Raw genomic sequence first — 16,170 nt, forward strand, 5'->3', positions numbered from 1 at the left:
GTTCCTCTGGTTTCTGCTGCCTGAGGTGTTCACTAAGCATGTCATCACTCGAGGCCATCTTCCTGATGTATTCATGGATCTTTGTTGTTTCATCCTGGATAGTGGCTCTGACGTTCACTAATCCTCAGCCTCCTTCCTTCCGCTTAGTGTACAGTCTCAGGATGCTGGACTTGGGGTGAAACCTGCCATGCATTGTAAGGATCTTCTTTGTCTTGATGTTAGTGGCCTCTATCTCCTCCTTTGGCCAGCTTATTATGTCAGTGGGGTACCTGATGATCAGCAGGGCGTAGGTGTTAATTGACTTTGTTCTTTCCATTTAGCTGACTTCTCAAGACTTGCCTTACTCTCTGCAGGTACTTGGTGGTTGCTGCGTTCCTTGCGGCCTCTTCATGGTTCCCATTTGCCTGCGGGATCCCAAGGTACTTGTAGCTGTCCTCAACATCTGCTATGTTGCCTTCTGGTAGTACAGTCACCTCAGTTCTGACTACCTTCCCTCTCCTTGTTACCATTCGACCACACTTATCCAGTCCGAATGACATTCCGATGTCAGAGCCACTGGTGGAAGAAGTACGCAGATCCTGTACTTAAGTAAAAGTAGTAATACAACAGTATAAAAATACTCTGTTACAAGTCAAAGTCCTGCATTCTAAATGGTACCTAAATAAAAGTACAAAAGAATTAGCATGAAAACATATGCAGAATGGCGAATTTCACATTACCGTATATTCATAATATAGTCATTGTACTGCAAAGTCATTTTATTGTACTATAATTACTGATGCATTATTGTGAACATCACATTTAATGTTGCAGCTGGTGAAGGGGAGCTAGTTTTAATTTGAATTACTGCTGGGTAGCTTGTGAATTTTCTACCATAGACCAATGAGGTCTTATAATTATACTATATTTTTTGTATTAATCTGTGCTGAAATTAACTAGTAACTAAAGTTATAAAATAAATGTATTGGGGTGAATTGCACAATATTTACCTCTAAAATATAGTGAAGTTAAAATATGAAGTAACAAAAAATGAAAATACTCAGGTACAGAAAGCTCAAAGTTGTACTTTAGTACAGTACTTGAGTAAATATACATACAGTGTAGTGTAGTTATTTTCCACCTGTGCTCAGAACTTAAAGGTGGGACTTATGAAATGCTATATTCCTTTTTTTAAACTTTACATTTTTTAGGGCTCCCAGTTTTAAATAAATGAAGTACTGTACAGTCGAGTGGCAAAAAGTAATTTAACTGCTTGAATCACTATGCAAATTTGAACGTAGTTCAACTACCAGACAGCTACTGCAACATGCAGTTAAAATCTAGGTTAATAATGTGTGCTTCACTGTTCCTCAAAACTGAGGATTACAGCAATGCTGGCATCCATCCCACTTTATAATTTCAGTCTGACAGATGGACCCAAAGAGCTGGGCCCAAGACACCGGTGATGACTTTTACAGCTGCTCAGTAGAATTACAGGGGACTCTTCAAAATCTAGAGGCAACTTATCTCGACTTGTTTCCTCCTGCACCAGTAAGGGGACAGTGGTAAATGTAATGAATGACATGGACAATGATCAGTGAGAGCAGGTACCATGGGCTTCATCACTACAGTATGTCAAGGGGTCCTGGTGACAGAGGAGCTCTGGAATACAATATGATAAATAATGACAACTACAACTCCTACAATTTGCATTATGCATTCACTTTCCAACTGACAAATACATTTTGAACTATAAAACTGCATCATGTCTCTGAACCATCTTTTGGAGCTGATAAGACAAAACTACAATAAAATAATTTTATTATCCATGAAGAACATTTTTGGTCACATTATATAGAAGCCATACAGTATACGCTTATTTCATGTTGTCACATCTAACCACATTTCTGAGGAAGTTTGAAAAGACTCAGGATGAGGCCCAATTACAGCCAAATGCCAAACGATGAGGCCGCTGCAGGGCCCCTGTCCACACTAACCCGCCACAGTGAACAGAGGGTTATAAGAATTGTGTTGCAGTTTGGCTTGATTTTGGAATTATGCTTCTCTGAAGCCTCGTGTAATTAATTCCAATGGACCTATGCAAATAAAGGTGTTGAGGATAACTGTAGGATGCAGAGACTCGTAGAAGAGCCAGTGTGCCTCTCAGAGCTCAAACAAAGGGTCATGTTGACCTATTTTCTACCGATTCACTCTTTACAGTAAAATAATTATTTGTGAGGATTTCTTTCAGTATGTTGTGATACACTGTAGACTAAATAAAAGCAAGAATTCAACATTTTGGGGATTAAACTTATTCAAGTTCTTGCTCAAAGTTCTGCAAAAAGATCAGTTCAACTTTGTGTGTTCTATCTGTAGAAAAACCAGTGTTGAAACATCCTCACACTTATCAGCCCCTGCAAAACTGCAAAGTATTTTTAGACTTAAATATGTTGAGATTAAACAAACATGATATAAAATGTTAACTAAGGAGCTATGGATAGACTGATAGGTGGACCTTGTCACCTTTGGACAGAGCTGGCCTAGTTGTTCCCTAAGCTAAGCAAACCAACATTTAGTGGTAGCTCACATTTACTGTACAGACACAAAATTGTCATTGACATTTTCATCTAACTCTTGGCAAGAATGCAAATAATTGTCTTTCCCACAATGTCACACTGCTCCTTTAAGTATTCTGATTGATTTGTGATGATATCAACATTAGTTTTGGAGCTTTACCTGCCTTTCCCTCGGATACAGAAGTTGCAAAAGAAAATCTATGGAGTTTTATCGCCACAGTGACCATGGGTAATTCATTCATATCTAAACTAAACCCTCAAGGCCTCTGACAAAAATGAGCTTACAGTGTTATTTCAGGACATCCAGAAATAGCACAGTGGAGGTTGGCAAGTACTGACATACATACCTGCCATAAATAAACAGACAAGAAGACATCTGAATGTTGAACAGCTCTCTCACTTGGCTGTGTGCCTGCACTGAAAATCCTCTGAGCTTCAGCATTAGATGTCCAGTATAAACACACACACACCTGCACAAGGGCAATCAGTGTCATTAGAGCAACATTCTGTTTTAGTTCAGTACAACAAAATGCAACATTTTTGGCACAGTCTAATGCTAAATTTTACACATTCGTCATTCAGCCTTAGTGGGAATTTCTTTACTGCTAAGTAAATATTGGATGAAGTGATTTCTTCAGTGCTCAGAAACATTTACGAGTTGTGATGTATATTTCATTTGAAGGATTAAAAATCTGACAGAAGGCTTTACTAACACTAACAATGATTGCAACTTTTGTTAAATCCTTTTTTTTTTTTTTTTTACAGAGTAACGGTGTACACTGACAAACAGTTTTGAAAATGCGCCAGAAGTAGCCATAGGCTAATTTTCATCTATGGTCATTTGCCAGATGTCATAAGGGCCCCATTAATTAGAAAGCAAAACATAAAATTACATCGAGGAAAAGTAATACAAACATACCAAGAATTTACAAAAAAGTTTATAAAAATCAGGGATTGGCAGAGTCAGAGTATGACAGACATACAAGTGACAAAATTCTGGCTGGCAGAGTATTTTATTTTGCAGATAAATTGATGACAGCAAGTTCTCAAGTTTTTTTTAACCACTGAACTGTTCAAAACCACTTTTTGATGTATTTTATAACACAGTAAAAACAGACTCTGCAGACACTATCTTCTCAGTTCCTTTAATTTTAATTTCACCATTAGCTATAATACAGGATGCTAAAAAAAAAAAAAAAAAAAACCCAGTAAGGGGGAAGTGCATGACTCTACAGGCTATAAAGAGGCCACTGAGTGCTGTGATGGGCTTGTTATAGTCTGGATAGGGAGGATGGAATTGACTTTCTCTAACAATGTCCATGACTTTAATTACAGTACAAGAGTCTATGTGCTCACAGATGAGAACAAGTTAGATGACAAAATAGCTTTTGGTCAATGTGAAATCTCAAAAGATGCCAAAACTATGAAATGTAAGTGATAATGTATCTGTGAAAAAGAGAAACACACACCTGAATTTACAGATCTTAATTAAAAACAATTTCACTACAGCAAACAGTTTTTCTGCACATATTTATAGTCAGTACAAGTATTCACCACATGCTGATGCCTCCTGCTCTGACTTTTAAAAGTGGCAGTAACGTGTCAGCAGCACCCCCACTGTAGGGGTGATACTAATCCCCCTGTGCCCTTCATGACTTCACATCCTGGGCTCCTTCAGGAGATGCTGTCATGCAGTAACTTGCTGCCAGAGGAACCATCCTTTCACGGACAGGCACCAGAAGACAAGGGACATATTATAGCGTGTATACCAGACCTCAGACAGTAACATGTTGACATTTATTTGTCTTAAAGCCTTTTAGACAGCTTAGTGTTGTGATACTGTGAGTACAAATTGCTATAGCGCTAATCTGATTATATACACTGATTATAAAATGATTTTTCTATAAAATTTTTTCAATATGTTCACAAATACAGAAAAATAACCCCCTCTAATCACCCGTTGCTATAGCAACTGCAGCTTGAACATTGTGATGCTACGGTACAAGGCCACAGACGCTGTTCAGGCGTTTGCAGAGAAACAGCACAGTCTGTCTGTGACCAGGAAGATTGGGGACAGAAAAAAACTACATAAAATACAAACCCTAGTAAAATAAATGAGCACATATGTAGACCATGTGAAGGGTAGCAGTGAAGATGCAAAGTGTCTGAATTAATCAGGCCAGACTCTCTGAAATGAAAGGAGATGAAATATCCATTAGGCTACAGTCAAACCTCACAGGAAAACACAGTTCTGGAGCTAGTGGACAGATAAGCAGTGCTAGACTCGATTGCATGGCCATGTCTCAGTGCCACTGAGAGTCTGCTCCAATCACAATCAACCACAGAGGAAGAAGTGAAATCACAGGTTCACTGTGGTACATCTGAGACTTCAGCACCACGAGGAACTGTGGATCTGTCCTAAACAACACGACATCCTGCTGACAGATCCCCAGCTGCCTCTTCTGTCCCAGTATTGAGAGAGGACAGCTGAATATATGTTCTGCAATAATTCTTGCTTTGCTTCATTACATCACTGATACGGTCGTGACAGGAAACAAAGTGACTGGCTGTAACTGTTAAACCCTCCAGACATTGCGCTGTGCACACGTTTCAACAGTTCAGCATTGCTCATTTCACACTTGTTAATTGGATAATCTTTTGGCCATTCATATAATAATATTGCAGAGAGTAAACTTAAATTGCCATATATAGTCCCTTTTGTGATCCTGTGTCATATCAAAAACAATGATGTCATGAATGGCACAGCATGCAGTGGTAGTGTGTGATTGTTTTACCAAACAGAATTAGCAGTAGATTACATGCCATGGCTAAAAGAGTAACTTATTTTAAATTGCAGACTGCTGTTGATCTGTCCACAGTTAAAAGATATTTTCAAAAAAGTAGTTTTGCTAATCAATCTAGTACATTTGTTATTTCACAAGCCAGGCATTGCCACTGAGATATTTTGGTGTTAGCTTGTTGATGTAGAGTCAAAGAATGAAGCATCTACCACCATCCAGCACAACATAAACTTCATTTGCTCTCCAAACACAGCTAATACCAAAATGCATTTTTGACCATACTTTATTTTTCCCTCTGCCAAATAAAGTTAGCAAATGTCTATAAAATGTCACTGTGTTGGTAAGGTACTTTGACGTCTATTACCAAGTGTATATGTTTGTCAGTGCTGCTATAACAGGTCTTTATATTCTTCAAAATTAGAAGTGTGGCAGTATAATGAAATGGCATGTTTGTTTGCATCTCTGCAATCAAACATTTGACTGGAAAGTAAGTTACAGAAAAACAAAAAACAAAACATAGTTTGATATGACAACTCAGTGACCCGGTCTCGAGTCCCACATTGCCATGCACAAACTCTACGCTGCATAATGAAAAAGTTGTCTTCACCTACATCTGGAAGGTCAGCAAGTCATTCCAGATGCTCCTTATAAGGTGCAGTACTCCTTCCATGTGCAGCAGTGTCAAAATGCACATCTGTGGCAGCATTCTCTCTTCTCAAACACTGACATTTCTCTTCATGTCTGACCATGATGGTTGCTGTGGAACAGGAGGTGCAGGTAGAGGAACAGGTACCAACTGGCTAATGACAGCTGTGGTCCCGAGCCAAACACTAAATCCAATGTAAATCTGCTTGCTGTAAATCCAGGTGTTGAATGTGTTCCTATAGTAAAATGATACACATAAAAAAGGTAAACAATATTCATAACAGAGATCTACAGTATAATAGACTATGGATGATAATATATGTACATGTTCAAATGCAGTCCTTTGCATTGTCAAATTTTCACGAGTAGTCTTGAGTACTGAGTTCACTCCCTGTCCTCTGCCCCATCTTCCACAGGCTCAGCACCTCAACCACACACTTCCCCTTCTAACAGTCCATGTGCTGGTAGGAGCAGCTGAGGGGCAAATTATTTTGAGCTCAAACCTTCTTTCTCTAAACTGTGACCATATCAAGAAATGTAGATAAAAAGGAAAGGAAAAGGTATTTGGTGAAATACAGCAAGGGTACAGTCATTGGAAAACATTTTTAACCAGGTATGTGGAGTAAAATTTGTGTTTCCTTCGGTGTGTAGCCCTGTTGCCATGGTTACTAGTCTCCGTATGCACGAGACCCCTCTTTGCAGGAGCCAGGGCAGAAGCTCAGCGGGGAGGCAGAGGGAGGGACCAGAATGTTGTACTACCCAAATGCACCCAATTCTCAAAGCTACAGACTCCAGCCTTAAAGGTGAGTAAATCTGCAGGTCGACAGATGACTTAAACACAGATGAAGGATGACAGGCACTCAGGGAAATTGTTCTTCACAGGCAAACTCACAAATTAGCAGTCTCTCCCCAGAGGTGGTTAATGCAGACATAAAAAAAACAAGAACTCATAAATGACTCTGCTTCACAGGTAACTTAAAACTTTATATGTTCACTCAAATAACACACTCTCTCCTTTATAGAGTTAAACATGCTCAGATTGGTTGATTAGAGGATAAAAAATAACAGCATACAAATAAAAGTCTGTCTTTAATCAGTTCATACCCCAGTTGCAGGAGGTTTTACAGTAGGTAGAGAAGTTCAAGCAAAATCAACAAAGTGAAGTGACATAAAGACACTAAAGAATAACTAACCAGGGTGAAAATAATAATAGAGCTGAAGTGACATGGGTGTAAGTTGACAACACACTGACTGGGTGAGGTGAAGTGATTATAAAGGCAGGCCAGGCAGAGACAACAAGGAACAGGAGCCAGTAATTGAGGTCAGTCAGGGGCAGAGTCAAGCTGGGGCTGGTGAAGGTGGCATGAGACAGGAAATGGAAATAAAAGTCCAAAACAGGACATGGCCAGGAAATCACAACAACCAATGAAGTTTGTCAGAAGTGAGGCTAATTATTTATAATTATTTGTGTTTTTATGTTAATATAATTGCTGTGTTTAAAAAACATTCTGTATTTCCATAAGTGGGGTAAAACTATGGAATAATTTAAGTGTGGACATAAAAAATAGTAATAGAATTGATGTGTTTAAACATAAATATAAAGGTATGTGTCAATCAATATATATGCAAGAACAGGTTTAATGATTAATTAGGTGGAACATTGTGGGTGTAGTGTAAGAATGTTAACACTATGTAATAATTCTTGAGAATATTACTTGTGTGGTGTAGAAGATAATTATCTAAGAATGTAATTATGTAAGAATGTTAACAATCTGTAATAATGTTTTAGTAGATTACTTGTGTGGTGTAGAACAAAATTATCTATGTAGAGATACTGCTTGCAAACCAATGTTGGTAAGATGATGTTATGGGGTAGGACTGGATAAGTCTAACTTCTTCCTACCCATTCAAGCATGTACTAGGTATAAGTAAATTGAAAATGGATTAGCATTTGTGGATATGTGTGAAATTATGTGTGTTGACATATCGACTGTCTTTACATGCTTGAAAGAATAAATCAAATCAAATCAAAAATGTTAACTGAGTGAGAAGGCGCCTGTGCTTTAAAGTTAAACTCATGGTTTTTGGACAACATGCAGTTCATTTCTCTACCTGTGAAGCTAACTTTGAATATAGGGAATGTGAATTTGTAGTCATGCCGTGTTGAATTTTGGGTAAATGCACCATTTTGGGAGCATCATGCTCATTGTCATTCATAGATATATACAATACATACATTAACTTTGAAAAAATAAATACAATCCCACTACTACTATCAGCTACATATAGTAGCAGATTGTTCAATCACATCCAAACGTTAACTTTAGTATTCAGTTTGAGCACAGACAGGACAGAAATCAATTCATCTGCAGTGTTTGTGTTATCTGCCGATAGGTGTTAGCTCCAGAAGATGAAATCAGGGTGCACAGTAATTTTTCAGTCTTTTGCTCTTGTTGCTCTACGAGTTAGCTACAGTCAGCTCCAGTTAGCTAGTTATCCATTCTGTATTACCACAGTCACTAAAGTGAAAACTAAATGATTTACACAACTTTTTAGCCAAACAACACAAGAATGTATGCAGGTAAATACAGTGCCTCCTCCCAAAATGGCACCCTGTCCCAACATTCAATACGATGTGACGCACCTTCATTTATAATGAATGCTGCTAGTTGTCAATTAGCTGACAGAGATGGCTATCAAAGGTGCTGTGTGAATAAAAATATAGGCTAATGTTATAACATTACAGGGGCATGTTAGAGCTACAGATTCACCAGAAAACAACAATTTCATGGATCTCTAGCAAGCTAAAAATAGATACATTGTTCAACTATTATATTATACATTTGCATTTTAAAAGAGACTGTTGGCGTGACCTGACTGGAGAGAGAAATTCATAGTAGAAACCCTGATGTGTTATAACAATTCATACAGCAAATGTACATTTTCCACATTTCTGTATTAATAGATGTATCTTTTCAAAGGTAAATTGATTCATGTAATACCACTTGGAATCTTAAAGACCGTCAGAACAGTGACATAAGAATTCAAGTGTTTTTTTCAGTATCTCATTCCCCTGCACATGCACATACTGCCTGTCGTCATCATTCAGTGTCAGCCCTCACAGACCATAAAAATAAACAGAGGAAAACCACAACAGTCAGTGGAGAAACAAAGATGTTTCACTTTTGTTGTTGTTATGTACAAGCTTCTGTTCAAGCCAACTGGAAGGACCACACGTTAAACTGCGCAGTGTTTGATGGAATTAATTTGACCATTGCACAAATGACATTACTGTTGTTATTCTTGTAATATGTGGCTCATGTTTCAGTTAAATCTGCTCATGTGTGGAAGTTTAGGACCTCAGTGATGTTAAAATTTGGTTCTGGATACATGTCACTTACAAATATGAATGCGATTGTGTCAAAAAAATATCAGATCTCACAATAAAATTAAAATTGAGCATTAAGGCCTGTAATGTGAATGTTGGTGAAAAAATAAGCGCTGTTTATCATACCTCAGAAGAAGAGTATTATAAGCTTCCCAAACATAACTCACTGACCCTTATAAATGAGTGCAATGCTCTGCCACCACTCCATCATTAGAGAGAAAGAGCCTGGCAAGCGAAATGTGAACAACTGAAGAATTATGGTCCCAGTTGGCCAGAGATGTAAACGGACAGTATGGCAGTTTGGCTTCTCTCAGTGGTTGCAGATGGCAGCCAGAGACACGAGGGTCAATGTTCTGTCTGTGCCCCGCCAAAAATACCCATCCTGGGTGGGAGGCTCCATCTTCACCTGCCTTAGCAGATTTCAGCACATGTGGGTGAGGAGGCAGCAGCGTTCGGAGGAGGAATCCAGTTCTGTTTACAGGAGGTGACAAAACAGAGATAGCTCTTACTTATGCGTTATTTTATGCTATGCAAGAATTCAGTTTAAAACTGAAGAATTGGCAATGATAATGCATCCAGAACTGTTATTAAAAAACATTTTAATGTGACTCCAGTTTCTCTCGTAGCAAATTGTTTCTTTTTTCTTTTGATTTCATCGCTGTGAACATATGTGGGGCATAGTACAGTATCTGTCACACTGAGGGAAAACCATCTGCTCTCTGAGTATCCAGTGTCTCAGTCCATGAGCATTTACTGTTTTCAGTTCAGAGTTGCATGTAGGTATACATTTTCCGCTTATGCTTCATTTGTAGTATGCGTGGACATGTGGGCCTTGCAGGGTTTGGCTAATCACAGAATGTTAGTGCAATTTCATCTGCAACAACAATCAGAAAAGGCTTGATTTGGCAGTTTAAACACTTGTTTCACCCCAACTGCAAACAAACATATTTTCTCATATCCATTTCTGCCACCACCCAGTACATAATGTCACTGGAAGCATTTTCTATTGAAGAAATACTATCTAGAGTAACATCCAGACACCTTTTCTGGAAAGAGGTGTTGCTGTTGAGTTTTTTAAGTCAAAATTTCCAAAGCTCAGGTTTCATTCACCTCCAGTGTAAGAAGAAATTTCAAAATCTATCTCAGAATGTATCCCAAAACCTTTACAACCCTTAAATTACCAGTAGTTTTAGGTGAGAAGAATTTCTTTTCAAGTGTGGGTGAACCAACCATCTAAGCAAGTCTGGGTGATTTGACTGACAGTCTTATGAGAAACACCTCTACAAACTATTATACATGCTGTCATTTATAGCACGCTCATAAGCAGATCAACATGAGTGCTTTTTATGAGGTGATGGTTCAATGTTTGTCTCAAGGACCTCAGAACAAATGGCTGTTAATGGAAGGTTTTGGAGACCAGGAATGAGCTGGTCTGTTTAAACCAGTAGGCCACTCATCGGTCAGACACAAGCAGATGGGGTTGGTAATTTGGTCTTTCTGATAAAACACAAAATGACACTCTGGAGTTATAACAATCTATGTCTAAAACTGTGGAGTCTGGTGTGTGCCACTGTAATAATAATGATCATAATAATAATGTAATTTAATTGGCCAATAAATAATTTCTAGTCCTTATTCAGTCTTTAAAAGATATTATTTTATCAATTGCAGTGCACAGAGCAGCTGCAGAGGCTTTGACAGGCCACCTGCTCCTGTTGCCAGCAACACCACATTGATTGGATTAATATCAAATAATGCTTTGGCCCATCCCTTCACCCTTCCATTTTTCAAAAATGCTTATGCCTTTTATTTGGAACCTGTAGTTGAAAATGATGTACTGATGTAATAATGTACTGCTATATGAATTCAGGTTAACAATTAGACTTTCATGTTACACTGTAAGTTCTCCTGCAGTATATGATATTCGCAATTTCCATGGGTTTACTGAATTTACTGGGGGTTTTTAAAGTTAAATTTCAGGATTCATATCTGTCTAACCAGGGTGTTATTATTTTATTTGAAATGGTGGGTTAAATGACAGTGGGTGCAGGTGCATCTTTCACCATGTGTTCGTTTAGCAGAGCCCCGAGGCTGTGGTCTATAAAAAAAACAGTGTGATCAGTGGGTAAAGACATGAACTTGCTCAGACGTGTCTCTGACCCTTCTCCCGTGTGCGCTGTCCTATCCGCTGTGCGCTCTGGATAATGTCCTCCCCCCTCCTTCGCTCCGCTCTCCTCCTCACCGCGCAGAGCTCGACGCGCACAGCCACAACAGATGGTACAGTACTACCGACCGCAGGAGCGCAAGAATTTCATGTAGAAGTACTTTTATTTATCTAAACTTCATAGAAACGTTTAGTATAGCGGGAGTAGGGAGCGGGTTTTCCGAGGACAAACTCGAATTTGAGAGTCACAGGATCCTACGTTTAGAGGCGGAATTTGGTGTCAGGGTAAGTTGTGATGTTTTCTGTATAGCTGAACCAATGAAGTCGGAGCAGAATGCACAGAAAAAGCTTATAATGCGATGTCCTAAAGATTTTCTCCTTTTGTTGATGCATTTATTATTTATAACACTAACCCTAACAGTTTAAGGTTCTTACATAATATGTGACAGAATGAAGAATAAAAGACTTTTGAAATAGTGCCTCTGCATCAACTGACCCACCAATAGAGCTGCAATTAAATGGATTTTATATTATCTGGGCAAGGATTAATTAATTTTATTTAAAGTTGCAGATTTAAACCTGAAACCTACAGAAACGTTTCTGAAATTTGACATCAATCATAAATCCAGTGAGGTGTTTAATCTGAATATAATTAGCAAATTTCACAGTTACATTGGGTACAAATGTGGTTATAAATTAAGAATGAACAGAAAACAACTGATCTCTTCATTCTGCATTCTCATTTTAGAAGAGTCAAATCAATTCATTTTTATTTGTATAGCCAAAATATCACAAATGGCAAAATTTACAGTCTGTACAACATAGGACACCCTCTGTCCTTAAACCCTCGAATCAGATAAGGAAAAACTTCTCCCATAAACCCTTTAATCTGAGCAGTGTATTCTATTCTAGGAGTTTATTTTAGCACTCCCTCAATGGCTCCACAGGCATACTTAAGTGCTGATGCTGCAACTCTGTGCTGATGCTGTTGCCACAACAGTGAGTAATATATAGACTAGTGTAATGATCATTTTACCTGACTAATGTTGAGTGTCCCCCTCCCCTGTGAAAAATCAGGACAGACAGTGCCATGTCAAAGATCAGTAATACTGTATGACATTCTGTCTCTTGTGGTTTCTCATCTCTTGTGAGAGGACGCTTAAACCAGGGCAACTCTTATTATTGCTCAACAGGGGCTCTAGATATGCATGTCATAGATGTAAGTAGGGCTTATCTAAAAATTGAAAACCCTTTTTTACTTTTTGAGGGTAATGGTCATCAAATACTACTTTTTTTTAATTCAAAACACATGTCCATGTACTGTAGACTAACCTTTTGAGCATATGCCCTATTCCACTATAAAGGCTTGAGTTCATAGGGGATAACTCATGCTGCCACCAGCATGTACTGTATAGATTAGGCTTTTTACCATAACAACCTTTGAGACACTGACACAAATACTTCTGAACTGTGGTCTACTCTGTGCCCCAGAAGAACATCAGAGAGCTGTGATGTTCAGTTTTAGGATATTACCAAGACTCTGTAATCAAGTCTCAATCTATCTCTTGACACCCATTATTATGAATTTAGTATAAGTTCAGCTCTGCACCATTAGCAGCCCAGGAACCCAGCTGAGCCACACACTCAAATTCACACAAGGGGTAGAAAGTCCACCATGGAAGCATATCCTCAAGAGACTGATGCTATACAGTTCTTTAAAGCCATAGAGGAGAAGCGATGCGTGCTAGGTCACCAGTGAGCTGTACGTAATGATTTGTTCAATCCCAGAAGAGGTCCAGACCTGCGTTGGACCCCAGGCGGCCCCCTTGGCAGCAGCAGCAGCAGCTACAGGAAGGCACAGCAGATTAACACATAGCCCCGCGATTTGTACACAATGAGATCTCTGGGGAGAGCTACTCCAACTTTGTGTCGTATCCGCACTTGTATCCACATTCTGTATGAGATGTAGGCATGACAGAGAACCCTGGAAATGTGAGGATTGCTTTGAATCTGTGACAGCATACCTACAAATTTGCTAATACCAGTGAAATAATAAGGATAATAATGCTGAATGACATAAATAACTAGCATAAATAAATAATGGCAGAGCACAGCAGGCTCGCCTAAATAGCTGTGAGGTTAATTTTAGTAAGCCTGCTCATTCAAATGTTTTTATTTTATTCAGATCTATGCTTTCTCTAGAAGTACATCCCAATATGCAGTCTTTTTATGACTTTCTGCCTTTAGTGCATTACAGCACATGCTGCGCAATGCAAGTGTCTTTTGTCTTGATGATATTATGAATAATTTTTTCTCTTCTTTGCATTTATTTGTGCTCAATAAATTTTTATGGGCCCTTTGAGAGTCCTCTGCCACTAATGCGCCTGTGCAAGAGCCACACACTAAACTAACTTCACCACCACTACAGTACGTTCACACTGTGGCCTTAATACTCAGATTTGATCTTTTTGTCAGATCCAATTTTTTTGTTGATGGTTCATGTTTGTAAGTGACAAACACCGTTGAGGTCAAGCATGCACAAATTTAACTGTAAGCTTCTCCTTAAATGTTCAACAAAAGTGACATATCTTCATCTCTCCACTGAGCTCCACTTTCTGCTGCTCTCCTCCATATTAATTTTTACTGGTTTGTGGCTGACACTGAATGATGGCGATGTTTAAAAATCCACACATGAATTCCGATGTGAAAAGATCTGATTTGGTTTGTTCACACATCCATGAAGAGATCAGATCTGAGTCACTTGGAAAGATCTGAGTTACTTCAGCATGTAGTCTGAATGTAGCACATGTGCTCTTACACAGTCAAAGAGTGCAATGTTCTGAACGGTGATACTGGGGCACATACTGTATTGGTATGTACTGCAGTGATGATACTATATCATGTGGAAAGATTATTTATTATCCGAGATAATCATTTATCACAAACACTCTGGTCTAAGAAGTGGAGGCTGATGCTTAACAGAGATGTTTCCTTGTTTGTCCATTTTGCTGTTAGTTTACTCAGGGTTTTTGTGTCTACCTGGGAGGGCAGATTCATTTTCATTAGATCAGTACAAGACAATAAGAAAAGGGAGGAATTTAATGATTTATGTCAGATACAACATCCCACAACTGTGGAACGGTTGCATCTAAAGTATTAAGGTAGGACTGGCTCTTTCTTTGGGAACTGTTGCGTGTGGACTGTGACTGTAGTCTCTTGCGTTGAAGAGCAGAATCAAAAGCATGTGGATACTCAGCCACTGCAGTGGATGACTGTTGTTCCAACTTTACAAAACGCACATGTGAGGTATCTGAAGTATACTCAGTGAACCACCAAACATATAAAAAGCTCCATGCAGCACAGAAGAAATGATTGAGATACATGCTTAGTCATTAGAAAAAAAAAAATCCAGCCATCATGGAGATGTATTCCATTTCACAAATATGTTGTGCAAATATGCATACTGTATGATGCTCGAAAACCACATCTTGTAAGTCAACAAAATAAATCAGGTAGACATTCCCTTCCACATACTGTATATAAAGTGATGCCAGCATCATCTCTGATTCAGGGGGGGGCGATATTTTAGTTAACAAGCTCCATTCGATTGCCTCACTGGTTTTACTGCTGCTGTTCACCCATCAAACCAAACAAGAAAAAAAAAGTGACACCATAACATCAGAGACTAACTGTAGCAACACATGGGTTATTTTTGAAGCTGTGCAAAAGCTCACTCCATTAACACCAGATCAATATCCTGTTGTGAGAAGTGAGTGAGAGTAAAATGAAGAGGATACTTGAGCAAATACAGTAAATCCTGTAGAGATACCTACAGCAGCCGTGCCATGTAGCATCTGACATTAAGCAGTTAATCTCAGCATGAAGAGGGAAGATGCTCACAGAGAAAATGTTGTTATTAATTACAGTATGTGCCTGCCTCAGCGCAAACCCTAATTAAGACCACCTTCTATCTGTTTACACACTCCACAGTGGTTTGCAATCAATATTATTGATATGGTATTTTTACATTCTGGCTTACCCTCAATCAGCTTTTGAATAAAGTAGATTCTCAAAAACCATTTCTGCATGGTCATTTGGAAAGAAGGACAAAGCACACGATAAGTGCAAAGCCCCTAACATGTCCTATATATTAATATATATACAGTCATGCCCCCCCCCCTGCATTTATATCAGATAATTCACCACTTTTCCCACAAAATAGAAGCAATCACTAATTCTTTGGTATTCCCATGTTTATTTCTATTGTTTGCATCAGAACAACACAAAAAAATAGGAAATCTTTTTTTGGTTGTACGTATAGCATGAATTTTAAAATTTAACTGACCCCTTAAATTATATCCCCCTTCCCTTTCATTAAATTGTTTTTGAATTCCACCAGGTAATAAATTGTTCTTGGCTTTATACATAAACACAGCAGTCTTATATCCCACTAAATCAAAAAATATTAACAATTTAGACTGTATGAAAGCTACATTGGTGTGATCCCTGTACCCCATCTTATGCACAATTCTTATCGCTCTTTTTTGTAATATATACAATGGTTGAAGTGAGCTTTTGTATGTATTTCCCCAGTTTTCAACGCCATACTCTAAGTAT

At 38.5% G+C, this 16,170-nt stretch overlaps 1 protein-coding gene across 2 annotated transcripts in view; it reads left to right on the forward strand.

Moving 5' to 3' along the window:
* Positions 1–11,553: 11,553 nt before the first annotated feature.
* camkvb (CaM kinase-like vesicle-associated b) overlaps positions 11,554–16,170 on the forward strand; it is a 44,922-nt gene continuing 40,305 nt past the window's right edge. For both annotated transcript variants that reach the window (XM_020593134.1, XM_020593136.1), the window contains exon 1: positions 11,554–11,838. The gene's annotated coding sequence lies outside the window, so the exon portion shown is untranslated. The remainder of the gene's footprint in view (positions 11,839–16,170) is intronic.

This window comes from Monopterus albus, unplaced genomic scaffold (assembly GCF_001952655.1).
Source record: "Monopterus albus unplaced genomic scaffold, M_albus_1.0 scaffold18.1, whole genome shotgun sequence".
Classification (NCBI taxonomy): Eukaryota; Metazoa; Chordata; class Actinopteri; order Synbranchiformes; family Synbranchidae; genus Monopterus; species Monopterus albus.